Here is a 27721-nt window from a genome sequence, read left to right on the forward strand (position 1 = left end):
AAATATGTTATTTTCACATCTACTTTGACTTTGAGGAGCTTAAAATCTAGCCAATTAGATACTTATGAGATTCTCTATAAGCCAAAACAGAATAATCCATCAGGTATGAGCTCTTTGAAAGTTAACAATGATGAGAATATTATCAATTTAGAGACTTCAGATTAAAATTATTATTATCCCGAGTGACATTCAAGATGAGATTTAAAAACCAAACTGATTTGGGTGCATAGAGTACATTTCATGATTGCTGGGATATACTGAGAATATAGCTTGTATCAATGCCTATAAGATTTCAAAAGTCAAAGTAGCATTTTGTACATAAGTTATTAAATAATGTCAAGCTAGTGAAATTTTAGGACTAGAAGAATCGGATCATCAGGAATACACATTTTGGAAAAATTAAAATAAGTTGCTGCATACAGAGGATTGTAAAAACATGAGTAAAATGCCAAAGGACAAATAAACAATGACAACAATACTGAACTATGACTTGAAACAAAGTAGTGACAGTGCATTGGGAGATGAAAAAGATAAGAGAGGTAACATGGATGGATGTAGACTTAAATGATTTATCAGCCAACTCATTCATAGAGAGCAAGGGAGGAATTAAAGATGAATCTAAAAAATGGAGCCTGGATAACTGGAAGGATTGTGGGCAAAAAACAGACTAAGAAATTAGTGAGAAAGATGTTTTTGAAAGAGAATGATGAGGACATAGTAAGCAGTTACATAATGATTATAGCATAACACATACTACAGTATAAATCACAATAGTAGTACTTTCTCTTTGCATTATTTAATATTTTCTGCAATACTGAAAAACAAAACGATGTTACTCATTTGTAGCTCAAAGATCTATGTAACTCATTCAAAATTACACTGCCATTAGGCAGTCAACATTCAAATCCATCAAACTTTAAACTTTCTAAAGGACTCCCCGACTCCTCCCCCAAAATGATCTGCCATTTAGTTTACATGTTTAACTGGTGGCGTATTTACAATAGTGTTGGGCAGCTGCCATTTAGAATAGGCCAATAATTAAAATATTAATTCTTCTAAAACCGTAAACTTATTTTTATGTTAGATAATAAACAAATCCAGTAGTATAGCATTTTCAGTAAGAGGAGCAAGTGAAACAAACAAAATAGGTATTTTTCTCTGTTCTCTTATACTTTATTTGATGGGTAGCATAGAGCCACTTTCGTGAAAAATAAAAGCATTAAAACTAAAAAAATTTAGTCATCCCAGTCACTACTATCTTTTGTGTATAGAATAGCAATGAATCTAACAGACTTTTTGCAGTAAATTTACTGAGTTGATGATTATCCTGTAACTGAAAAGGATGCTCAAGTGATTACTTTTGTTAAAGCTTATCCCTGCCTTGATATTGTTTGATGTAAGTCAAGTAAGTAATAAGTAAAAATAGAAAATTGGTCTGTACTTATTTATTGTTTATTTTCTATTTAAAATGCAATCCAATGATGAAATACTGGCTATATTCGAGAAGAAATAAAATTTTATTTTGGAAAAAAAATCATTGTGTCATAGTGAGAGAGTTCCTAAAAGTAATTCTTTTCATGGGAAAAAAACGTTTCTAGATTTAAAACCTAAATAATTATTCTTTCACTTAAGACATTGCTTCTAAAATCTAAATGGTTATTTCACCTATGTTTTTAAGTGACTTACTAAAAACAAATTTACAGGGTAAAAGAAACTTAACTGGATGACAATAAAGAGTTAATTTCCAATTACCATAATCTCTTATTGGTTTTTCCTGATGAGATTTATATTAAACCTATATATATATATGCCATTGATTTATACTATATCAAGTTAGTATAAATGTTTTAAAATAAATATTTGTTAGTTTAGAACACTTGAATAGTTTTGTATTGTTAAGTTATAGATACAAAATGATATTTATTATATCAAACATGTATTTATGGCCTCTTGGCCTGTTATTATGTGCTATTATGTGCAATGGGACTACTTTGACACAATTTAGTGTTAGAAATTTTTCAACTTCACTTGTGTCAGGACCTGCTGAATTCTGCAGTCTGTAAATACCTCTCTACACTCCTTTATTTAGCAATTCAACATTAAGCACATATTTATTGAGTTCTTATTCTAAGCCAAACACTATCTGAGAGAGAGAGAGATACAGCAGTGAATAAAACAGTAAAAATCACTGCCTTTACCATGCTTGATATCACTTGCCCTAGAATAATGCCTGTGTTAATTTACACCCTCAGGAGCTTCATGGGTGAAATCTGAAACTGGCTGCGATACACAGAAGGCAAAGAGAGACTGAAGAAAGAGACAGAGCACTCCAAATCGGTAAGTGGCTTGATAAGCAAGTGAACTTACAGGCAAAGGCTTGTCCTGGGCAGGCACAAGTGTTCTCTGCACCCACCCAGCAGAATCTCAAAGTTTATATAGAGGCCTTAAGTGAGTTTAGTCACCTCCATAGGAGGCCTTAACCATACAAAGTCTAGACTGTCTCAGCACCACATCGTTCTCTCAAGGCTGTATCCTTGGGGCAGCTTCTGGGAATGAAGTCAAGTAGAACACACATTCTAAGGACAGGGGAGCACGTGAGGAGCTGCCTGGGTCCAGCTTATTTGTCAAACCAGAGGTCTTATCTTCTGGTTGACTTCCTCCATAACTGGCATCAGCCAGAGAAACAAGGAATTCTAACTTGGGCCCTCTCTCTGGCCTTTAGTATTAATTCACCCCTTAATTCTTGTCTGAGACCAAACATGTACATACCTACATTAGCTGAGCTTTTGCCTTAAACCTGAGACCAAATCGCTTACAGGTGGCCAATTTCTCATAACTAGCTCACACTACTAGAGCTTCGGCTTCTGAATCCTGGTTGGGACAAAATACCTAGCAATTCAGATCCTCCAGTACTAATGTTCTTTTCCATCATCTTCTTAGGAATAGGAATCCCATCTGTAATCACACAGTGGAGAACAGGCTTAAACCCCTTGCAGACAGACCCTGCTAACATGTGTTTACTTGCCTTGATAGAGGAAGGTTTCTCCTGCTACCGAAATCATCTCTGGTAACCCTCCACTATTGGAACACCCATTCCTTCATGATGTAACTGCTTTGTACTTTCGCCAAGACCAATGATTGCCTGCTAGCCTTCATGTCTTACCACCCCTGGCCATGCTCCAACTTAATAGTCAATATAGTTCCACAGTACTATCTTTTTCATTCAACCCCTCATAGAATGATAAGTTATCTGTGCCCGTGTCAAAATCTATAACAGCTTAAAATGAATGGTGGAAGATATCAACCAAGACATTGAATAGGCAAGGGAAAAGTGGAATAACAAATATGAAAATCTAAGCCCATCTTTCTAATTTGTTGACAGGTTTCCAAAGCAAATGAGTTTAGAAACTAGACCAAAAATTTGCAATCAGTTCAATAGGAGTAGAATAGAGGAGATGTAATTACATTAATCAAGTTTCACAATGAGTTTCAATAATTAAGGCATTTTTCTCTAAGCAGATCTGAAAGATTATTACAGGGTCAGTCAGACAAGTCAACATGAAAAGGAACCTAGGAGCAAGACACAACCACTGTTGAACTGGTAACTTACCAGCATCTATCAGGCCGGCTTCTTATGTGTGATGGACAAGCACTAGCAGATACAGGACCAATGATACGAGACACCAAGTTTGGAGGGATAAAGGGGTACTCAGATACATAAGTACAAGCATAATAGCATTGTTGTAGTTTGGAAAGACAAATAGCATGTGATTTCACTCACACGAGGAATTTAAGAAAGAAAACAAATGAACAAAGGAGATGAACCAAAAAATAGACTGTTAATTATAGAGAACAAAGTCCTCTGGTTACCAGAGAGGAGGTGGTTGGGGGGATGGATGAAACAGGTGAAGGGGATTAAGAGTGCACCTGTCTTTGGGGCGCCTGGGTGGCGCAGTCGGTTAAGCGTCCGACTTCAGCCAGGTCACGATCTCGCGGTCCGTGAGTTCGAGCCCCGCGTCGGGCTCTGGGCTGATGGCTCAGAGCCTGGAGCCTGTTTCCGATTCTGTGTCTCCCTCTCTCTCTGCCCCTCCCCCATTCATGCTCTGTCTCTCTCTGTCCCAAAAATAAATAAAAAACGTTGAAAAAAAAAAAAAAAGTGCACCTGTCTTCATGAGCGCTGAATAATGTGTGGAACTATTGAATCACTATATTGTATACCTGAAACTAACACAACATTCTATGTTAACTACACTGGAATTAAAATTAAAAAAAATTATTTCTGTCTTCAGATAGAAATTATATCTTCAGATAGAAATCTCCCTCTTTAAAGAAGGGAGATATGAAGGTCTTCCTTTCTTTTTCTTTTCTTCTCTCCGTCTTACTTCTTCCCTCTTATTCTTCCAGCCTCTTCCCCTTCATTCTTTCTTTTTTGATTTCAGAGATATTTAAGAGAGTTTATCATACTCCTCAATGCATCCACATCATCACCAATGGTTTTTCAAGGTCTTTGCTTCATATAAATTATTATTATTATTATTATTATTATTATTAGTATTACCTTACTTATAATACCCAGCTCCTCTAATCCTCTCAGTATATATATGCATATATATATATGTGTGTGTGTGTATGTATATATATGTGTGTGTATGTCTGTTTATATGTGCACATATGTGTATATGAATATATGTGTGTATATTTACATATACACACACATACATGTATCTTAATAAACTAATAAATGTTTTTGTTTTTGTAGCCATACGAAAACCTGTGTATTTATATGAAAATGACATTGTGTTATGACAATAACATTCTTTCTTAACACTTAAAGACAAAATTTTGAGTGTGAGAGTGATCTGGCTCTGACATCTGTCAGCCCATTGATTGCCCGGATTAATGCGGTTGATCTGGCTGCCTAGGAAGGTATCCCCTTCCTCCTTCACCGTTTCATGTGTGTCTCTCTGAAATCTACATGCTCAGTAGAAGGGGACGATCTTCCCAGACAGAGGAGTACTGGTCTTCAGCCAGGAGTGAATGTGTAAGCTGGGATTCTGTGCTAGCAGCTCAATACAAGCTCTCAAGGTCCATATGTTAGAGGACATAGAGTAGTCACACTTCCAGAGTCTAGACATATTCAAGCGCTGTATATGGCAATATGCCTTTCTTAAAAAAAATTAGTTGTATATGAGTACATATTTTACTGTTTCGAGATGTTCTATAACATTGTACTGCAGGCTCCCTCCACATTTTGCCGCCTGTTTCCTACAGATAGACATCTAAGTTGCCTTCATAGGTAAGTGCTAACAATAATGTTCCTGCAAAGATCATTTTGTGTACATGTTCCTCATGGAACTGTACAAGCATTTCTGGGCCTCATTCAGGATTTGTATTGTAGGTCACAAGTTATACTCGTAATTAATTTCACCATTTCCAGCTATCTTCACAGTGGCCTTACCAATTACACTACTTCCAATACTGTATATGTGTTTTCATTTCCCTCCATCTACATCAAAGAATTTATACAAACCAATTTGTTTTTCTAGTCATATCAGTACAAAATGGTATTTATCATTTTTAAATTTCAGTTTATGACTACTGGTAAAATTGTCAGTCATTCATGTGTTCCATACATAAGCTGCCTATTTATATACTTTGTTCCTGTTTCTCCTATTGGCTTTTGTGTCTTTCATTTTATTTCTGTGAGGGAAATTTTTTCTTATGGATTAAACTTCATTACTTTACTATTTCAAATATATTCCCACAGCGTATCACCTACTAACTTATCGATATAAGTTCTGTGTTAATTAAAATTATTAATTTTAATACAATAAAAAAGGTATTTTATCCCATTTGGGGGGGTTGGTTTCAGAAAACTTGTCATGGATAACTTTTTCATCTTAATGGTTTTTACTTAGTGTATGTCTGGGTTCACTTTTATATATTGTGAGTCAATTATTCTTTATTTTTCTCCATTTAATGCACCTGTTCATGAACAACATCCACTAAACAATGCAACTATCCCCTACTAATATTTGGTTTCATCTATAAAATATCAATATGGGTCTGTTTCTGAGCACTGTATTTTATTCCATTTCTCTGGGGACAGAATAACACAAAGTTAATTGTTATGGTCTAGTTGCATTTTTAAAAATCTGTCCTAATAAGCCCTTCTTTAAATAAAACGTACTTGGGTATTTCACCTTTAATCTTTCACGAAATCTTTATTTTTCGAACGACCTTGCTGAAATTTGCATTGACAGTGCAGTGATTTTATAAATCATTTGGATAAAAAGACAATTTTACGGGGACGAATTTTGTCTCTGCATTTATTATACTTTAGATTTTTATTCTTTTGCATTCGGGGTAGGTTATTTCCTAGAAACATGGTTTTTGTTGCTGTAAGTCTTATTATGTTTTTTAGTTGACAAACACCATTCTAGAAAGGCATTGTTAATTGCGTAAGTTGATAGTGTACTTCATCACCTTCCTAACCTTTTGTTACTGCTGCTGCTAATACAGGAGCCCCAAATTCCTGCACCCAATTGGCCCTCTGGAGTATTGAAACTAATTTTTAATGAAGGCCATGAAAAAGAATTGGTAGCTTATCTGAACAGCACAAACTCAGCGGATGCAAGCTTCCACCTGTGTCTTTCAACCCCTTTACAAATTTTCACTGTCATATATGTTTAATGCATCCCTAACTCCCTGTGCTTCAAGATGGGCTTCTTAGAATGTGGCAAAAGGGAAATTAAAACCTCATCGTGTCACTATGCCAGGGCTGGCGTTTCCTCCAGCTCAGTGTCCTCTTACTCATCATTTAACCTCTACTCTGTGTAGCATTTTCCAATGGACAACTCTTCACCCCAGTCCATAATTAATTGACTTGTTAGCCTTAATAAAATGACAGTCTTTAATTAACCATGATTTACAATGTACTTTTTAAAAATGCTGATGAAAAACAAGCATTTTTGAATGCACACTATGGTCACACATTTTGCTGAGTACATTAAATGCAGTGGTTTCAGTTCACCTTATAAAAAGCTTAAATATTGTTGTAGACTCCTGCTTAAAAATCAAATAGACTGATTTTTGAGCTCTTAATAGACTTTAAGTGGCAACCTTCCATTTTCTTAGCAATCAGTAATTTGTATCCATCACCAAATTAAATTTATTTATTCTCTCTTACTAGCTTGCTTTACTGTAATGGAGATACTTTTTTTTTCTTAGTAAGTCTTCTTTTAGTATCAATGGTCAGTAGTTTCTTTGTATCATAATAAATACATCGATATTTTCAAATTATGCAGCCTTTAGAAATGCACTAGATTGTTGAGATACGCATAGGCCATGTCAACTGATTGAACTCATTAAGAGGAAAGAAATCTGAAGCATTGAATAGTCTTTAGAACAGAATATGATCATTATATTAAATTTCAAGATATGAGTTTACTTATTATTTAATTTTATCTGCACTATTAAATCTTGTTGAACATGAAAAAAATGAATCAGTTATTTAAATTGGAAAGAGAAAGTGCACAAATATTCCTGAGGAAGCCTGAGTTCGAGCCCCGTGTTGGGCTCTGGGCTGGCAGCTCAGAGACCGGAGCCTGCTTTAGAATCTGTGTCTCCCTCTCTTTCTCTGCCCCTCCCTGCTCATGCTCTCTCTGTCTCAAAAATAAATGAACATTAAAAATAAGTAAATAAATAAATAAATCACCAGAAATACCAACTAAATTAAAGAACAATATGAAGTATTGTAGGATTATTTAGATTATTGATTCACTGTAAAACTATAGTCTTACAATAATTCAGATTGCAACCAAATGGAAAGATTTCAAAGGAGTCTAAATAATAAACTTGGACAGTATAACCAAAAAAGTTAATTTTCATTTGTGTTTTCATTCACAACTTTTCTACTAGCTTCTCCACCATATTCATTTTTAATGAAGAGATCAATTATTTTTAATGAAGAGATTGGTTATTTATTTAAGTCTTTGTATATATTCAGTCTCTATCAAAACTTTTGATTAGATTCTTCACTTGATCTAGCCAAAAGGCCGAGAAGCGATAAAACTTCTGATTAGATTCTTGACATTTGAGAGTCTTGTGAGCATAGAGAGGGATATTTACTATTACTTATACATCCTATATTTCTTTATAAGTATTATAAATATGTTAACAAGTGTTTTGCATATTCAAACTTTAGTTATGCAACAATGGATAAAAATCAGTAAAACTAAAACAAACTGAAAAAAATAATAATTGCTGACTAAAAATAATTAAAAGCCATCTGGAGCTTTAATATATAATTACAAAGTTAACATAGCTTTAAAAAAATTTTTTTAATGTTTATTTATTTTTGAAGGAGAGAGAAACAGAGTGTGATTGGGGGAGGGACAGAGAAAGAGGGAGACAGAATCGGAAGCAGGCTCCATGCTCCGAGCTATCAGCACAGAGCCCGACGCGTGGCTCGAACTCACGGACTGTGAGATCATGACCTGAGTTGAAGTCGGACGCTCAACCAACTGAGCCACCCGGGCACCCCTACATGGCTTTTTAGAAGAATAGTTCACACATATTAAGTAGCAGATAAAGGATAAAAAATATCATAGTATTCATTATAACACATTTGTGTGAAAATAATATCAAAGATCTAACTTCTTCACTATCTCCATATGTTCTAATAGGCTCTCAGAATTCAGTATATTAACACATATTTATTTCTCTATTTTCTGGATGATATTAGCATTATCAGTCCTGAGAAAACAAAACAAAACAAAACAAACAAAACGAAACAAAGTGAAATAAAACAAAACCCAACTACTCCCACTCCATCCCATGTTTTAAGTTATGGGTTACTAACTGATTCCTGGGGAAGATGTGACACTTGCTAGCAAACATAAGCCTATCCTAGTCAGCAGACCAGCTTGCTGGAGTTAAATGCTCTGGGGGCCCTGGGTGGCTCAGTCAGTTAAGCAGCTGACTTTGGCTCAGGTCATGATCTCACAGTTCATGAATTTCTAAACCAGGCATCAGGCTCCCGGCTGTTAGCACAGAGCCCACTCTGTCCCTCCCCTGCTCACTCTCTCAGAAATGAAAAAAACATTAAATATATGTATTTTTATACCAATGGGTTTTTTTTTTCAAGCTCATAGCTTCTACAAAAGTGTAATTCTCTGGAAACTTGTTCTTTTTTATTGTCTCCTTTTAGCTTTGCTTTCCAGACATCACCTGGTCAATTGGCCTGTCACTTTTTTCATATTGACCCGGTAGTTAGTACTATTGATAAACTATACTGATTTAGGTAAAGCACATTCTAATTGACAGCATAATTATGAAATTTTATTTCCTAGGTCACAATACATTATGTCGACAGAGCCAGCTTCCCCATTTAGAACATTCTGCTAATCCATAATTTCTGGAAATCACGGTTTGACCCCCTTCCCTTTTTTTTATTTTTGTTACAGTGTTTAAAGCTCACAGATTAAAAAAAAAAATGTCCGCAAATTATTTACTACCTTTGTCTTTAACAGATGGGCCCTAATTCTCCTCCTCTTAAGTGTAGCAAAACTTACAGGCTTGTTCCTAACTTGAATAAAGTGAAAGTGGTGATGTGTGCCTTTGGAGACGAGGTTATAACGAGGCCCTGCGGCTACCATGCTGATTGCTTTATCTCTTGCTCTCTTTGGAGGAAGCTCACTTTGGGGAAAACCAAGAATCAGAAGCAACTGAGAAGGTCTCCAGTCTAACAACCCTCGGGAATGGAGGCCTGCCAACACCCATGTGGATTAGCTCAGAAGCAGATCTTCAGTGAGACAAACCTTGAGGCGACTACAAACTAGGTATGAACAGAACTACCCTCATAAGCCACACCTAGATTCTGGCTCCTTTGAAACTGAAATAATAAATGTCATTGTTAAGCTGTTGAATTTGGGGGTAATTTTCACACGGCAAGAGATAACAATTACAATGACATTGATATTGATGAATACGTAAGACTGTTATGACCATGGATATACCTGCTACTTCTTCCTGTTTGGGTGCTATTTCCCACTTTTGCTAGAGTTCACCTTGAAAAGAAAATATAAAAAATACTGTATATCATGTATTTTATCTAGTGTGTGATATTACATACTTTTATATATTATACAATTTTAGTGTATATATTATATTTTATAAATATGAATTATGTTTTGTCCTTTCCATGTATTTGCATTATGAGGTAGTCTTGCCTTTAGATGGATTCAACATATTATTATTATTTTTTTTTTCTGATGCCCAAATTACTACAATTTTGCCGAAAGAAAGCTGAATTATTTTTGGTCTTTTAGCAATAACCCAAATGTTGATAATTTTATTCTTCTGACTTGAAATCACTAAAAACTTCTAGCAACAGGTGTTTCAAACACATCCTATCTTTTTATTATTATTATTATTATTATTATTATTATTATTCTTTTTGAGGAGGGGGGCTATGTATATGAAAAGGTATATATGCTTCAAAGCTGTATTGCTTTGTTTCCTCTCAGGCCATAGTCCAGACACCTGCCTGTCTCTTTCCTTCTCCTCAGTCCAAGCTGCAAAATTTGGCCTCCATTGAAAGACTGTCATGGCTTTCCTATCTTTAAAGACCCCTCTCATCAGCAATTTCAATTCTCTTTTCTTACAGTGCTTACCCATATGTGAGATTAATTATATAAATTACTTGTACCTTTTTGTATCTTGGAGTTTGAAAATACATCTTTTAAAAATTTTGATCTTTGAAAAAATGTATTATATTTTTTCCCAATAGGTAAATCAATTTAAACTAGGAAGCAAATGTTTTTTACTGTCTCTCTAAAGTTGTCTAACAACAAAGTGGATGATTATTTCATCCCTGAGACTAGTTGCAATTCTAGCTATTATTATTTAACATTAAGAAAATTCCCTAAATCATTTCCTAATTTCCTGGCCTAAGCTGAAAATAACAATAGCTAAGCTTTATTGAGGACAAACGATGTGCCCTGTACAGCACCGTATGCCTTTTGTGTAGTCTTATTTAATCCTCAAGATTACCCTATGAGGCTGCCACCAGGCTTAGCCTCATTTTAGACTGAAGGGAGTAAATCAGAGGGAGATGGAGTTTCTGGCCCAAGGTCACAGAGTCAGGGCACAGTCAGACTTTGAAGTTAAACAGTTGGAATTCTTAAATTCATGACCTTGACTACAATGCTATAATAGTTGTCTACCACCAGATTTCTGGAAAAATCTATTTCATGAATGTAACATAAAATTTATGACACACTTTGACAGGCACATTTTTAATTTATTATTCCTGTAGAAATCTAATTCATCTAGAAATAAAGCACTTACAGAAATTTCAAGTAAAGAGAAAGTTTTTGTAATTCAACTATGCAGAAAAAAATCTTCAAACTTGGACTACACTTATACTATACTAAATGCTTATGAGGGAAAAATTAATATGCTTCTTAGTAGTAGGATAATGCCAGGAAAAGAGGTCCCAATTGACTGACTGCGTCAACATGAAGACAACATGGTTGGGGGATTTTTATTCTTATTTTTATCTGTAGCTTCTTAAAATTAAACTTATCTATGTATTTGCCTTGTTTATTATTCATATTTTGTATAAAGTAACAGCTGTATAAATATAAAGTGTGTGTGTGTGTAAATATGTGTAACGTGTTTCAAAAAGTATCAGTATTTCAGCCTAGAAAATACGAATTAGTTTAACCAAAAGATCACTGTGATTTAAGTATATAGGTTTCTAAGAACAATCTTAATTCAAATTGTGGAATGATCTCTTGGCTGATACTTGTTTAGCCCACATGAAAGAATACATTAAACTTGAAAGCACAAGATATTTTGTTTGTCCTCACATAATATTACTCTAAATTTTAAGAGGTTTATAAATTATGTTGCCCTTTCAATATTATTATTTCCAAAATACATTAGACTGTCAGTTCTACAAAGTTGGGTTACAAGTGTTAGAAGTAAATTTTTTCTGTTTAATTAACTTCTCTGTTTATCTTATCTTTCTGTCTTTTTACTCTTTTTCCTGAACTAAAAAGAGCCTTCATCAGGAGTTTGATAGGAAGAATATAGGGCTTAATACATTTCAATTTTATCTTTGAAATGCAAAACATAAAGGTAAAAATGAATAATTCAGTGAATTATCTACTTGTCTTGAAGATATCTAGTTATTTACATTCACTGGGCCTTAGTTTAGTCATCCACTAGAAACTTCCAGAAAAGGGACTTGGAAACAGAAAAGATAATTTCTTTCTTCTCTCTCTGTCTTTCTTTTTCTCTTCCCTCCCTCCATTCTCTTTCTCTAGTCCTTACTATCATTTCCCTGTCCTCTCTATAGTTTGGTAAAGATATTGCTTTCCACGTATGTAAGGAGTTAATCATCTCTTTTTGATAATTTTAATCAAAAGAGACTTGCTTGGGACGCCTGGGTGGCTCATTTCGTAGAGCCGACTTTGGCTCAGGTCATGATCTCACGGTTTGTGAGTTTGAGCCCCACATCGGGGTCTGTGCTGATGGCTCAGATCCTGGAGCCTGCTTTGGATTCTGTGTCTCCCTCTCTCCCTGCCCCTTCCCTGCTAGTGCTCTGTCTCTCTCTCTCAAAAATAAATAAACATTAGAAGAGAAAGAGAGAGACATGCTTAACAGAAGGAAATAAAAGAGCTGGTGGACAAAGTCCCATGGCATTTGCATATTTTAAAAATTATTATATTTTTTTTAATATTGTATTAGATTTTCAAAACCTACAATACTTCTGTATCCAAAGGCAAGTCATAGAATCCAAAGACAAAGGCATCTGGATACTGTTTTTTAAATTGTCTTATTCATGACCATCCTGTTATGGTTTAATAAACTGAAGCAAATTTTGCATCAATCCCACATGCACATTAGAAATGACTAATGAGGACATTTTTTGTTTGTTTGTTTGAATTTATAGAAACCACACTTAAGGCAAAAAGACCTCATCATCTCCAGTCTCAAGAGCAGCAAAAGAAAATCTTTAAAAACATTTCCTTGTGAACCTGCTGCATCTACTTTCTCCACCAGTCTTGGCTCACCTGTGGTGGGATGATTTCATTCTACCTGGAGGAGGTGTTCTGATTAGCCATCCATGGTTTGAGAAAGCTCCATCCTCCTGCTGGATATGAAGGTTCTCCTCTTATGCACATCCACCTTCACACTGAAAATTCCTTGTAAGGTATCCATTTTACCTTTTTCATATTATACATGAATCCTACTATAATTTTCTTTTGAGCTTCTTTTTTTGATGTAAACCAAGACTTACTAATGTGCAAAATGTATATCAGCCAACTCTTCTATATAAAGATGTGTGTTATTTCATGTATTGTACCCATATTTATGACAACACAGTCATAGAAATTAATATTATAACAAAGACAATTATCTCTGGAATCTGGCCCCCTTCTGTTCATTTCTATTGTAAGCTCTTAGTTCACTTTTTTTCTTGTCTAAATAATCATAAAAAGTGATTTTAACTATTTTCCATATTGTGTATATTTCCTTACTGTAATGCCTAGGGAACTTCTTGAAAGTCTGCTCAAATAATGGTAAGTTTCCACCATACTTCAGAGGGAGACAAAACCCTTTGGCCTAATAGGTGCATGATATTTGTCTACATTTGATATAACAAGCTTCTCTACATTTATGAAGCAACCTAAATTGCTTAATAACCTGGGGTCATGCTACTAATTGCTTCCACCATCATGCCTTTCTTCACGCTTTTCTCCAAAGAAATCATTGATGTCACATATAGTCATTTCCTTACCTCCACCTTTTCAAATACTGTATATTCTAAAAAGGTAACGACACCCCCCCTCTATGAAGTTTCCCTAAGTAACTAGAATTGCTCTCTTCATCAGTGCTCTGATAGTACTTAATTTATAGCTCTCTAAAGCCCCTCATCACTCTTTACTGTCTTCGAGTTATTTGTGTTCATGTTTTACTTCTCCCAATAGACACATATTTGAGAACCAGAATAATTTATTTATGATTGAATCACCCACAGAGCACAGTGCAACATCTTATACAGAGTGAGATCTTTGTAACCTTTTTTTTTTCTTTGAGGGGAGGTGGCATTAATGGATTATGCTTAATATATCCAGCCTAAAATAAGATCATTAAAGTAGAGAAGTAAAGAAGAAGAAAAGTAGTTCAAGAAAAAACTGTTCAACATTTCAAAAATAGCTTAAAGGCCATATAAGATAACAACTGATGAACATTTCATTTAGCAATTTTTAGTTCACTTATTGATATATCTAGAAATCTAAATACAGTGGACAGGACATCAGAAGGGCTGACATTATACTGAACATTTATTATGTACCAGGTCCTTTCAAGAACTCTAATTAGATTAATTCTCACTAGAAGCATGTGAGCTTGGCATTACTCCCCCCCCTCTTTTTTTTTTTTTTGATAAGTATACTGAGGCATGGTGAATTAGAATAATTTATTTAAGGTTACATAGCCATTATGAGAAGGAACCAAATCCAGGTATTTTTTTTCAGGCTCTAGAACATACCCTTATAGGTAATGCAGCCAATGTCTGCCTGAGTATAAAAATATGTTTTCCCACAACAACTTTTCATGATACAGACAATAATTAGGTTGACTTGGAAAAATTATAACAATAACTATTCATAGGAGCATAAAAACAATTTTAAGAAAAGTGGCAGGAAAGATATGAAAAGTAAAAATTCACAAACGAAGCAATAACATTGACACTGAAGTATATTTGCTGACAAATTAAAGAGGATAATGAAAAAATATATGAAATAATTATTGAGGAATCTGTTTGTGTATGCAGTTTTCTAAAGACAAACAAAGACTAAGTGGGCTCTTCTCAGGTGGACTCAAAAGTCTTCAACCTGTGGAAAGTTGAATGAGCTTGCTTTCTTGATGAAACTGGAATCAGAGTCTCCAAATAATCAGACATAGATTCATTTCACCAGATTAAAATTTTTTATAAAGAAAATTATATTTTTGTGCACCTTGCCCCACCATTGACACACACAAAACAAAAAAGCTCTGTCTTAGTCCACTCAGACTGTCATAACTGTAACAGAAGTACCATAGACTGGGTGGCTTGAAAAATTCATTTCTCATAATTCTAAAGGTTGGAAAGTCCAAGATTCAGCCAACCACAGATATGGTGCCTGGTGAAGAACTACTTCCTGGTTGACGAATAGTAATCTTGTCACTGTGTACCCACGTGGCAGAATGAGTGAGAGAGCTCTCGTGGATCTTTTTTTATAAAGGTGTTAATTCCATCCATGAGGGAGCCACCCTCATGACCTAATAGCCTCGCAAAGGTCCCACATCCTAATACTGACACTTTGAGAATTGGGATTCAACATACGGATATTGGGAGGATACAAACTTTCAGGTGATAACATCTTGCAAAATAAATCTCTGTTTGCTTTCTGTCTACCTGATTGACAATTGATAAATAAAGAAAAGAGATGGAAATGCAAAATGTCTAAAGAAAATCTTGAAATTTTATAAAATATACATACACACACACACACACACACACACACACACACACAGATACATACATACTACATAGGGTATCTATCCAAACTACTCATTTCCAATGGGTTATTGTTAGTATGAATTTCTGCTGTAGGAAGGTTGTTGAAGTATTTGTGTGTAACTTTTTGATGAATAAATCCACTAAAGAGTACAGGAGAAGCAATTTTCATTGGCCGTAGGCATTAAGAAGAATAAGACTTTGTAGAAAAATTTAAAAAAACTAATAAAACTGCCTAAAATCAGTCATTTCTTTCATTATCTCCATGCACTGGAAATTGTAAATAATGTCAATGACACAGCATTTCCCTGTGAAGTTTTTTTTTTTTTATAAAATCAAGATAATCATGCAGTTATCATTGTTTTAATAATGTGATAACAATTCTAATTCCTAATTTGCTCAATTTTATTACTCCCTTAAATAATCTATGTATTCTACATAAAAGTTAATTCTGAGAATTCTCAGTTACATGGTCAAACTCTACTCAAGCAGTTCAGCTAAGAATTAAGTTTCAAAAGTTTAGTGATAGTGGTTCAGAATAAATCAAACTGATTTTGAGTGCCAGTCTTGCCTACAGCTACCATATAATTATATATTCCTCCCTTTAATAGTAGATTTACAATAAACCATGAAAGCACAGTGATTGTAAACAGGCAGAAACAAAATTAGTTACATCTATTGTCACTCTATGTGCAAATTTTTGCCTAAACTTGGCAGAAGAATTTCACCAGGAGCTTTTCCTCTGGTGCATTTTCCCTTTTTCCAAAAATTACGTGAATGCAAAACACAACTGATAAAGAACTGCTATTTAAAATTACAAAGAACTCATAAGGTTAACAACATGAAAATAAACTCAATTAAAAAATGGCCAGACATCTTAACAGACACCTCACCAAGAAGATGTGCAGATGGCAAATAAACACATGGAAAGATGCTCCACATCACATGTCATCAGGGAAATGCAAATTAGAACAATGAGATGCCCTTGCACACTTATTGGAATGTCCAAAATCCAGAGCATTCATAACACCCAATGCTGGAAAGGATGTTGAGGAACAGGAAGTCTTATCCTGCTTCTAGGAATGCACAATGGGGCAGCCACATTGAAAGACAGTTTAGCAGTTTCTTACAAAACTAAACACACTTTTACTGTATGATCCAGCTATCATGCTCCTTGGTACTTACCCAGAGGAGTTAAAAACATAGCAACACAAAATCTGCACATGGATGTTTATTGCAACCATATTCATAATTGCCCAAGCAATTGCCAAAGCAACCAAGATGTACATCCGTAGCTGAATGGGTAATGCGCTTCTAGTACATCAAACAATGGAACATTGTCCAGTTCTTAAAAAATAATGAACTATAAGTCATGAAAATATATGGAGGAAACCTAAATGCATATTACAAAGTGGAAAAAAAAACAATTTGAAAAGGCTACATACTGCATAATTCCAACTATATGACATTCTGGAAAAGACAAAACTATGGAGATAGTAAAAGGATGTAAAATAGGCCGAGCACAGAGGATTTTAAGGGTAGTGAAAACGCTCTGCATGATCCAAAATGATGCACACATGTGTTTATGTTGGTCTGAGTCTATTTATCGTGATGGTATTGCTAGGAATGTATGAAGCACTCTCCTAGACCTGTACTCCTTACTTGCAATGAACCACCTTAGACATTTCCCCAACCAAAGTCAATGTTGTGGATGGACCGACACATGTAGTATAGATGTACCTCAACAACAATCATCAGGAACTTTGAAAGAACAAGAATTTTTACTGGCAAGTCCTAAAGAATACAGAGAAAGGTCAGAAAGATGGAATGAACCTGGGGTTCTGCCTTTAGTGGGGTCAAGTGAAGGGTGCCTAGGGTATCGGGTTCATTCTTTTTGGTCAATTTAAAACATAAGAGAAAAAAATAAAACATGAGGAAGAATTAAAACATGGGAAGGGAAAAGCGGGGTCATTCAAGTGGTCAGGTCACCGAGGGTTTTCTAAAAGAGGAAAATCATGGGTGAGTCGGCCTGGCCTTTAATCCAGTTGTGTGGCTGGCAATAGTTTATCTGAGATACATGTGTTTTGAAAAGAATGCCTTGGCAATCAAAAGCTTAATGTTAGGCAGTTACATTGTAATCAGAAAATCTAGTTGTCAGGCACTTACACTATATGTATGTCATTGAATAACTGTCCTAACCTATAGAATGTATAACACAGAGAGTAAACCTTTGGACTTTGGACTTTGGGTGACGATGATGTGTCAGTGCAAGTTTTATCACTTTTAACAAATGTATCATTCCAGTCTGGGATGTTGACAGTGAAGGAGGCTGTGGCTACTTGAAGCAGAGCCAGGGGAATATGGGAATTCTCTGAACTTTCTGCTCAATTTTGCTGTGACTGTAAACAGCTCTAAAAAGTAAATTCTATTTTAAAAAAGGAAAAAATTATATTCATGTAACTAAAAAAATGTTTGTTTTTTATTGACTTGTTTATACATACAAATTTTTATAAAATTTTTACTATGTCTTTTATAGCTATTATTAGTATTCATTTCATGAATAATAAATTTCAAAATCTTACAGTATAGAGAAGAACATATTTAAAAATGATCTGTTGCAGGTGTTAAATTTTATATCAGAATACAACCGTTGGTACTTTGCCCCAAGGCGGCCTTCTTAAAGTCATCCATTCCTCAAAAGCTAACCCCTTGCTTTGAATCAAATGAATATACCTGAAATTTATGTCCATTTAAGGTAATTTTTTTTGCTGCTCCCACCAGTCTACCAGAAATATTTATGCTGTTTTAAAGAAATTTTAGAGGCTGTGTCTCGAATATTTTAAAGAAATAGTTTAAGAACAACAATCTAGTAAATTTACACATGAAAACATTTTTCCCCTTTGATTTTTAGTTTGTCAGGGTTACTTAAAAGTATTGATGCACATTATAATTGTATGGGTGCTCCCCAAAGCTGTTCTGTGGCATCCTGCTGAAGTTCGGGCTCTTTATCTCCATGTCCCCCAATATTAAACAGCTTTCTTGTTATAACTGAAAACAGAAATGTATGAAATACTTTAGCTCATTGCACAAGGTAATAACATAGTAATGGCATTTATTTTTCACAAGGAGCTTTTTGATCCCAATTATTAGAGAAATCTGATTTTATGGTATCAAGGCAAGTGTGTTTTCTTCTAAGTGCGTACGAGACTGAAATATGCAACCATCTGTCTGCCGAGCAATGTAGAGGCAGTGAATCCAAAGGTGCATAGGCCGTTTATTAATGAATCTGAAAAGGAAGTAAGAGAAAGAAGAAATTTAAATAACTTTTACCTGATTTCCTACTCTCTATATGTATACACTTTTTCAAACCTCGTTTTGGCTAGATTATTTGCTACTGATTTTGTATTTATGTATTTCTGCTGGTGAGTGCATGAAAATAAAACATTTCATTTATTCACAGAAAGGACTCAGAATCTGTATCAAGTGTATGTTACAGCATCCCCTGCAGGGACTCATTAAGGATAAAAAACTCTGTCAAGGAGCATTCAATCTTTCCTTGCATAGATATGACTTATATATATAATTGTAGCTGCTATTGTAGGCATTTATCATTCACCTTTTTTCCCATTTTGTTTGATAAATAAACCTTCCAAAATATTTTAATTGGTTCTGAGAATAATTGTGTTTAAATATCAATAAAGAAATAGATATCCAAAAATACTGCATGCATTTGCAAATGTGTTTTTCTAAATATATCACTAGAACCCAGGAAGAAGAGAGAAATATAGTTTATAACTGCTACTAAAATAAAGTCAATTTTATCTTTGTTTTTGTTACTATTTAATTTGGCTAGTTTTCTTCTTTTTTTCTCCTTAATGTTTCTAAGGTTTTCTTACCACTCAGACTGTGAATTTGTAGGTTATTCTGAAGGGGATTTAATTATTATGTTTTCCAACAGAGAAGAGTGGAGTTCTTTCTTACTGGTATTCTTTTTGCAACTCAAAGAATTTAACACATCTGTTATGTGAATATGGAATTGTGTATCTGGTTAGAGGCACCTGGGTGGCCAGTCGGTTAAGTGTCCAACTCTGGATTTCGGTTCAGGACATGATCTCACAGTTCACAGGTTCAAGCCCCATGTCAGGCTCTGCACTGACAGTATGGAACCTGCACAGGATTCTCTCTCTCTCTCTCTCTCTCTCTCTCTCTCTCTCTCTGCCCCTCCCTCGCTGGCATGCTCTCTCTCAAAATAAATAAATTAAAAAAAAATTGTGTATCTGATTTAAAATACTTGATTATTGGCGTGTTTGGGTGGCTTAGATGGTTAAGTATCTGATTCATGGTTTTGGCTCAGGTAATAACCTCATGGTTCGTTAGTTCAAGCCCCACATCTGGCTCTGCACTGACAGGATGGAGCCTGTTTGAGATTCTCTGTCTCCCTCTTTCTGTGCCCTTCCCCCTCTCACTCTCTGTCTCTCAAAATAAAACCTTAAAAAAATACCTAATTATCATTCATACAGAGTAAAAATATAATGTTTTTAGAACTGATTTGCCATTATGCTTATTTTTGTGTTGTGCATTAGTTCTAAATTCATCATTACAAAATTGTTGAAATGGAAGAATTTTTGCAAGCAAAAATGGAAATGTAGAAAAATGGAAATTGTAGAAAAATAGTTTATTAAAGACAGAATTGGGATATTCTTGGGGTATGTAGCGCTGAAAAAGAGAAATATAGGGGCATCTGGGTGGCTCAGTTGGCTGAGATCCTGACTTCAGCTCAGGTCATGATCTTTTCCTTTGTGAGTTAGAGCTCCATATTGCGCTGGCTGCTGTAGGCACAGAGCCGGCTTCAGATCCTCTGCCCCCTCTCTCTGCCACTTCCCCGCTTGCACTCACTCAAAAATAAATAAAACATTTTTTAAAAAAAAATAAAAAGGGAAATATACAATAATATATACACACACATTTTATATCGTTCCTACAAAAACACATCGTGTGTGTGCAGCAGGGAGGGTGTCTGTCTTTCAACAAGCATTGACCTACATTCTATAAGCAAGACAGTTTGAAGCAAATAAACATTTTGTAAATGAATCATGCTATTTAGTGAACTCATTTGCTATAGTACATTTTACAAATCTGCTGTGGATCTTATTTATTGGATATGATTCTGTTACTAAAATTTAATTTAAAAAGTATAAGACTTTTTGAAAAATTTTAGCTAGACTAGTTTCACACATTAGAATAAATATCTCCTTAATTTTCATTTCCTATGATATAATCCCAGGGCGTAGGCGCACATAGAACACACCATACCAAAATGGTAAAATTTATTCAAAATGGAATGGATTAGTCAAGAATCATGTATCTTCACTGAAATGGCAAATGTACTCCTGATACGGCTAAACTCCATAAGTTGACATACTAACTCCTATTCAATACCCAACAGGTCAATTAACAGATTTTTCTTGTATGCTGCCCTGAGATTTTATAAAATTTAAAATAGATTTTAAATATTCTGTGCACATGGTGATGCAAGTATATTACTGTGAAAACCATGTTGAATAAATATCCAACATTAATTAAATTAACCCTCTATAGGTAAGGTTACAATTTTGCATATATAAAGAAAGAAACTGTAATATTTTCAACACTCAAAAATTTCTATTCATTCCTCAGTTAATTTTTTTCCCATTTAAACAGTAAATTTCAATTTGTGTTTTCATCTTGGTATTACTCCTAGAATAATTGGTACTTTGTCATAGTTATTCTGCTGGCAATAATTAGAAACACATAACTATTTATCAAGTTCTTACAAAACAAGAGGAAATGTATTTTACAAATTGCCAATTTCAATATTTTAATTATTTTCTGAAGAGATTTTTAAAAATAGTACACATGTGGACGTGTTTCTGTGAAAAGCAGTTGAGAAATATGTACTTTCTTTAGACATTTTCTATTTTAAGGATAAAAAAAGAGTTAAGTACTTTAGAAATAATAGTTTAAATATCTAGCATTTAAAATAATAAATCACTCTAGGGTGCCTGGGAGGCTAAGTAGGTTAAGCATCTGACTTCGGCTCCCGTCATGCTCTCAGAATTCACGAGTTCAAGCCCCCGTCGGGCTCTGTGCTGACAGCTCAGAGTCTGGAGCCTGCTTCAGATTCTGTGTGTCTCTCTCTGCCCCTTCCCAACTTGCACTTTGTTTCTCTCTCTCCCTCTCTTAAAAATAAATAAAAATTAAAAATAATAATAATAAATTACCCTAAAATCACATTCATGTTTGGAATCCAATGACAGTATATACTTTTAAGTCACCAACAGGTGTAAAATAACTCATAACAATAGTCAGTATTTCAGAACACAATCTGTGAATGTTCCCCATGTTTTTGACTAACTTTGGTAAGTTAATTATTCATTTCTTCTTTTAAATGTTCAGAAACACATCTAGATTTTCACATATTTGAATAATATTCTATGAACATCTGAGAGCACTGTTAACATTTTGGAGTTCTTCCTCTCAGGAAATAGCATTACAAAAAAACCCAGGTATGTGGTTGATAGCATTGTGAAAATTGTGCCTCTGTAGTTAAAATTGCTGAAACCTCATCAAGTTTTTAAGCTGGCCACACATCGCAGTCAGATAAACTCTGATTTTCTGCCCCTGCAATTTCATCATGTCCATCTGAACATTAATGAAACTGAAGAACGTCTCTTAAAAAAAAAAAAGTCCATTTTTGTGCAAGTATCTTGAAAAATGGCATCAGTAAAGGTTAATTTTACATGAATTTACACAATGTGTACACGTCTTGAAATCAAAAGCGGAATGTTGTTTCTTCCATGTTTTTCACATCTGAATTCTAAATCTCTAAAACACTGTGTTTAAAAATTTTTTAATAATGGCAGACTGATTACACCATTTATCCATTCATTCGACACAGAGTTTTGGAACACTGACTATGTGCAGGTAGGTGATTACCAGGGGTATAGCAATAGAGGGAAAAATCCAGACAAGAACCTTAACCCTTAACCTTTTTACAAGTTAAAAATCTAAAGTTGTGATCAATTATAAGATTAATAGATTAAATATCTAGCAATAGTCTTCACATTTTGAGCACACATAGTTTCTATACTAACCTAAACATTTCGTCATGATTGTAGATAATTGCAAAGGATATAGCTTTGCTCTTTATTAATCTTATCAATATTTTGTCAAGAACTGCAAAGGGTCTAAGATTTTACTCTATTTGCAAGCTGACACGTTAGCATGGCAACATTTTATGGATGCTGGCAGAAGAAAGACATGAGTCTCCTGAGTCAAAGACAAAGGATCTTCATTATTTTTGGCTGAGAAGAAAGCCCAAGCTTCAAGTTTGTAAATCCCGTGAGGGTTATGTGGGGGTTGAGGGGGCTGGTAAATGCCATACACACAGCTGAGAAGCTGTGACCTTAGGAAATCCCCAATGTTGTAAGAGTGGGCTAAGAAACTGCCCAATGAGTGCTCTGGAGGGAGATGTTATCTTTATTATACTGTTCCAAACACCAGTGTGACCTCTGTGCTAGAAGGAGATACTGTGTGCATCTTCAAGGTTATTCGCTACACAGACTGATTTGGAAAGAGAGTCTGGGACAAAAGCTGTTACAAAAGGTATAGAATTGTTTTACTATAATGTACAGAATCATTGTACTATAATATTACAATAAAATTATTGCAATACTTCTAAACTATCCAATGGAATCTAAAAACTATTATGATTGTATAGCTATTATTGCCCTTTTTTTTGCAATGGATTCAAATTTCCAATTATGTGCCCATCAGTATATTATTTATCATGTTTTGTGCAAAACATTATGTAAATTGAAATTTAATTATTTTGTCCATTGTACATAAGACTACCATTTAGTTCTGCATTCAGGTATCTTATTAGTAGTATGTAATTTATCAAAATAATAAATTTGTTACAAATAAAATATAAATATAAAATAACAAATGCAGTATAAAATTTAAATAAACTGAAGTTTAACAAAAAGTATAATTTAATTAAAGTGTATCTCTTAATGAGATGGGTACCGCCTGTCTCCAATATATCCATTAATGTATATTAAAAACTGATAGATTGAATTGAGTTTCAGCAGCAATTAAGTTTCTTTTTAAGTAAAATTAAGTTTAAATGTTAAAAATCATTGTTCATATAAATAAATAGATGAGGATATATTACTTTCATTACAGAGATGTCACTGAGTTATTTGATTTTTTTAATTGTATGCAAAATTAATATAGTGATAAATCAATAAATTTACCTTTATGAGATATTAGCTAACAATTAAATGAGGTCTTCTTCAATTTGTTAAAAGCAAAGATTTGAAAATCAACTGGCTTGCAAAAAAAAATTGTTAGCATGCCAACAGAATCATTCATGACCCAATTTCTGGGAAGTCCACCAAAAATGATTTAGCAAGTGTTATCAACTGACTATTAATTACATCTGTTATTTTTTCACCTAGAGACATGTTATTTAATCTTATGTACTCAGAAAGGGTTATGAAAACTGGAATACTTTTCATTCTAATTTACATTTGCCAATGCAATATTTGTTAATAATTTTTTGATCCCCTCACACAACCCAATTAAGACAGCCGGTCTTCATTGTTAAACTAATTAAGCAAATCACAGTTGGTTTCTGTCAGAATAAAAGCCTACCTTCATTGTATAGTTCAAATACATATGCTAATCCAAAGTTCAAGATATATTATGAAACCACTGTGAAAACTAATTGGCACGTGGCCACAATATCATTGCATTATTTGTTAATAACCGAGAGAAAGCATTAAGCATTCCATAAAATATTACTTACCCTTTGAAATAAATTAGGACTTCCCATAGTACCTAATACAAATATGCTATGGGTGCTTGAAAAGAATGCCTTTCTGTGTGTTGGGTGAGGTGCTTGTTTTGGTCAGTCCAGGCAGCTAGAACACAATACCATAGTCTGGGGGGGGGGGGGGGCTTCAACAACAAATGTGTAACGAAGGCACATGCTCTGGTGAGAGCATTCTTCCTGGTTTCCAGAAGATCTTCTCTCTATACCCTCGTGTGGCAGATTTTAATTGCTTTTTGATGTGCCTTGTAACTTTTTTCTTGACATCTGGACATGATGTACTAGGTAAAACGCCCCCTGATTATGTCTTAGTCTTGAGGTGAGCCTATGCTGCTGGATGGTGTGAACTTCCTAAGTGTTTCTCAGTTTTCTTTATTTTCCTCCCCTTTGTGGGGGGGGGCAGGGTGGCTAGAGGGAGCAGGAGTTATATTTATCTCTTCCAACATGTGAAAGCTTAGAGCCTGCTAGAACTGGATATTTCTCTTCCTCAGTTCATTTAAACTCTAATAATACCTTAGCAGTTAGGCTCTGGTTAACTGCTGTCCCCTAAGGACAGGGTTTGTTAAGGAAACTAGATCGCTCTGCAATATTTCAAAATGGTGCCTTTCTTTTCCTCCTATTAGGAGACTGACAAGATTTTTCTCCATTTTTCTGAGGGAATCAAATCAAGCTCCTGGAGGTAAATCTCACTATACTGTGAAACCCTCTTATGACTGGGTCCCCCCCAGGGTTTTTAACTCTTGTGGTTATACATACTGAGTTTCTAGCAATTTCTTTTTTTTTTTTTTTTTTTTAATTTTTTTTTTTCAACGTTTTTTATTTATTTTGGGACAGAGAGAGACAGAGCATGAATGGGGGAGGGGCAGAGAGAGAGGGAGACACAGAATCGGAAACAGGCTCCAGGCTCTGAGCCATCAGCCCAGAGCCTGACGCGGGGCTCGAACTCACGGAGCGCGAGATCGGGACCTGGCTGAAGTCGGACGCCCAACCGACTGCGCCACCCAGGCGCCCCTCTAGCAATTTCTTAATACGGTTCAGGTTTTCTATCCAATGATGGTTCCCTCAACCCAGTTTCTTCTAGTGAGTCTGCTCCATTAAACCATGGTACCTCATATTCTCCCATCTCTCCATTCGAGGGGTCAGTGGCTTGCCCTGTGTCCTCTCCTCCTTTATGGATCCAAGAAGCGTTGCTTATTTTTCAGTCTGTTCAGCTTTTTACGTGTTGTTAGGATGGAGTAACTTCTAACCTCCTTTTACATGCAAAACTGGAAACCAGAACACTTGGGTCTTTTTATTTCCTATTTTTGTTTTACATTGCTAGTATTCTCTTTTCTATCCTTACAAAATAATCTTATGTTTAATTATGTTTAATTATTTGTCTTTCTCTTTAACTAACTTTGCTTTGGTGAAATATGTTTTTCAGATACAATAAAACCTCGGTTTGTGAGCATAGTTGATTCTGGAAACACGCTTGTAATCCAAAGCACTTATATATCAAAGCAAATTTCAAGAACCATTGGCTCAGTTGTGACCATGTGGCATTCGGCATCATGTCCTACTCATATTGCAAGACATGGCTTGTTTATCAAGTTAAAATTTATTAAAAATATTTGCTTGTCTGAGGCGCCTGGGTGGCGCAGTCGGTTAAGCGTCCGACTTCAGCCAGGTCACGATCTCGCGCTCCGTGAGTTCGAGCCCCGCGTCGGGCTCTGGGCTGATGGCTCGGAGCCTGGAGCCTGTTTCCGATTCTGTGTCTCCCTCTCTCTCTGCCCCTCCCCCGTTCATGCTCTGTCTCTCTGTGTCCCCAAAAAAATAAATAAACGTTGAAAAAAAAATATTTGCTTGTCATGTGGAACTCTCGCAGAACAAGTTACTCTCAATTCAAGGTTTTAGTGTATGAATGTGTATTTTATTTATAGTCTCTAGTTATGCAGTTTTAGTCTGTAGATTTGTGCTTTCAGTGCAACAAGCTATTTTGGTAAGATTTGTCATGGCTTCCGTCCATGAGTGAAGAGCAGGAGGGGAGGGCCTCAGAATGGTAGGCTCCAGTCACTTCAGAACTAGTGTGGTCACTCTGTCTTGCTCTCCTTCCTCAATACTTTTTCTTCCACAGGCAAACTCCTTTGTTCTTAGTTTATCTTCAAATTTTCAAGGAGTAACAGCATATGCAGAAACAATTTCCTGGGTACAACTTACCCAGGGAAGGGAGAATTGAAAGTTCAAGAAGCAAAGCTCTCGACAGTGGACACATCTTTAAATCAACTCTTCACTCCGCCAAAACTTTTTGCACTGCCTTGATATCCTGCAGACTCCACTATCAGCTGGTGTTGCTGATTTCTGCAGCAAAAGGTCAGGCAATCATTTTTCCAAAACAACGTGGGGAGTCAAAGCAAGAGCCAATTTTTAAAAGACTTACTTCAACCTAACCTCTCAGGGCTGCTTCTAGCTGCCCTCTGATCTCAGCCTGAAGCTATGCATCTCCCACAGTCCCCTGTCTCCTGCATTGTCTGAATGTACAGCTTATTGTTTTCATTTGTTTCTTGAATTTGAGTTCTCTTCTTGCTCTTATAAGTTCTTCAGTTTGATTTTGGGTGAGAAAATCTACTTTCCATACAACATATCCTCCTGAGAGTAACTAGATTTCACTTCCTGAAATCTCCATGATTTTTTTAAATATAATGCAGACTTTTGTTACAATTTTTCTTAATGACAATTACTGAGAAAGAAATCTTGAGGTGTGACAAAATTACTGCATGAATGGAATGTAATCAGAAATGCTTGCAATGAAGGAGGCAGGGATAACTAAGTTTGGAAATGAACAAAGGTGTTTTCAAGGTAGAATTTCAGTTTCAGCAGAACACGACACTGGTAAAGTAGAGAGATACCAAACAAATATCAACAAAGTGATGCTAAATGCCCTATCTTGCATTACCATGTTTATTAAAATGTACAACTTTTGCAAACAGCAAGCAGAGATATGAGTTAAGATTCACAAATTACAAATTTGATAATCCTGTACTGGTACCAATATTTTAAGAGAAGTTTTGGTCCTTTTATCTGGAAACCTATTTTCAAAATACAGTTTATCTTTCACTGTAACTGATTGAAAGTACAACTTCAAAACCATTGTTTCTAGGGGCATTTGGGTGATTCAGTCCTTTACTTCAGACTCTTGATTTGGGCTCAGGTCAGCATCTTAGGGTTGGTGGAATCAAGCCCCCTGTCAGACTCTGTGATGATGTCAGTGGAACCTGCTTGGGATTCTCTCT

The 27721-nt window shown here is 35.2% G+C and overlaps 1 long non-coding RNA gene across 1 annotated transcript in view; it reads left to right on the forward strand.

Moving 5' to 3' along the window:
* The window catches only part of LOC147572485 (uncharacterized), a 49904-nt gene extending 35812 nt beyond the window's left edge, over positions 1 to 14092 (forward strand). Inside the window, exons 2-3 of the long non-coding RNA XR_015246335.1 lie at positions 2253 to 2337; positions 12965 to 14092. This is a non-coding gene — a long non-coding RNA (uncharacterized LOC147572485). The remainder of the gene's footprint in view (positions 1 to 2252; positions 2338 to 12964) is intronic.
* Positions 14093 to 27721: the final 13629 nt, after the last annotated feature.

Source organism: Puma concolor, chromosome E4 (genome assembly GCF_028749965.1).
Source record: "Puma concolor isolate L17-30 chromosome E4, mPumCon1.1.hap2, whole genome shotgun sequence".
NCBI classification, from domain to species: Eukaryota; Metazoa; Chordata; class Mammalia; order Carnivora; family Felidae; genus Puma; species Puma concolor.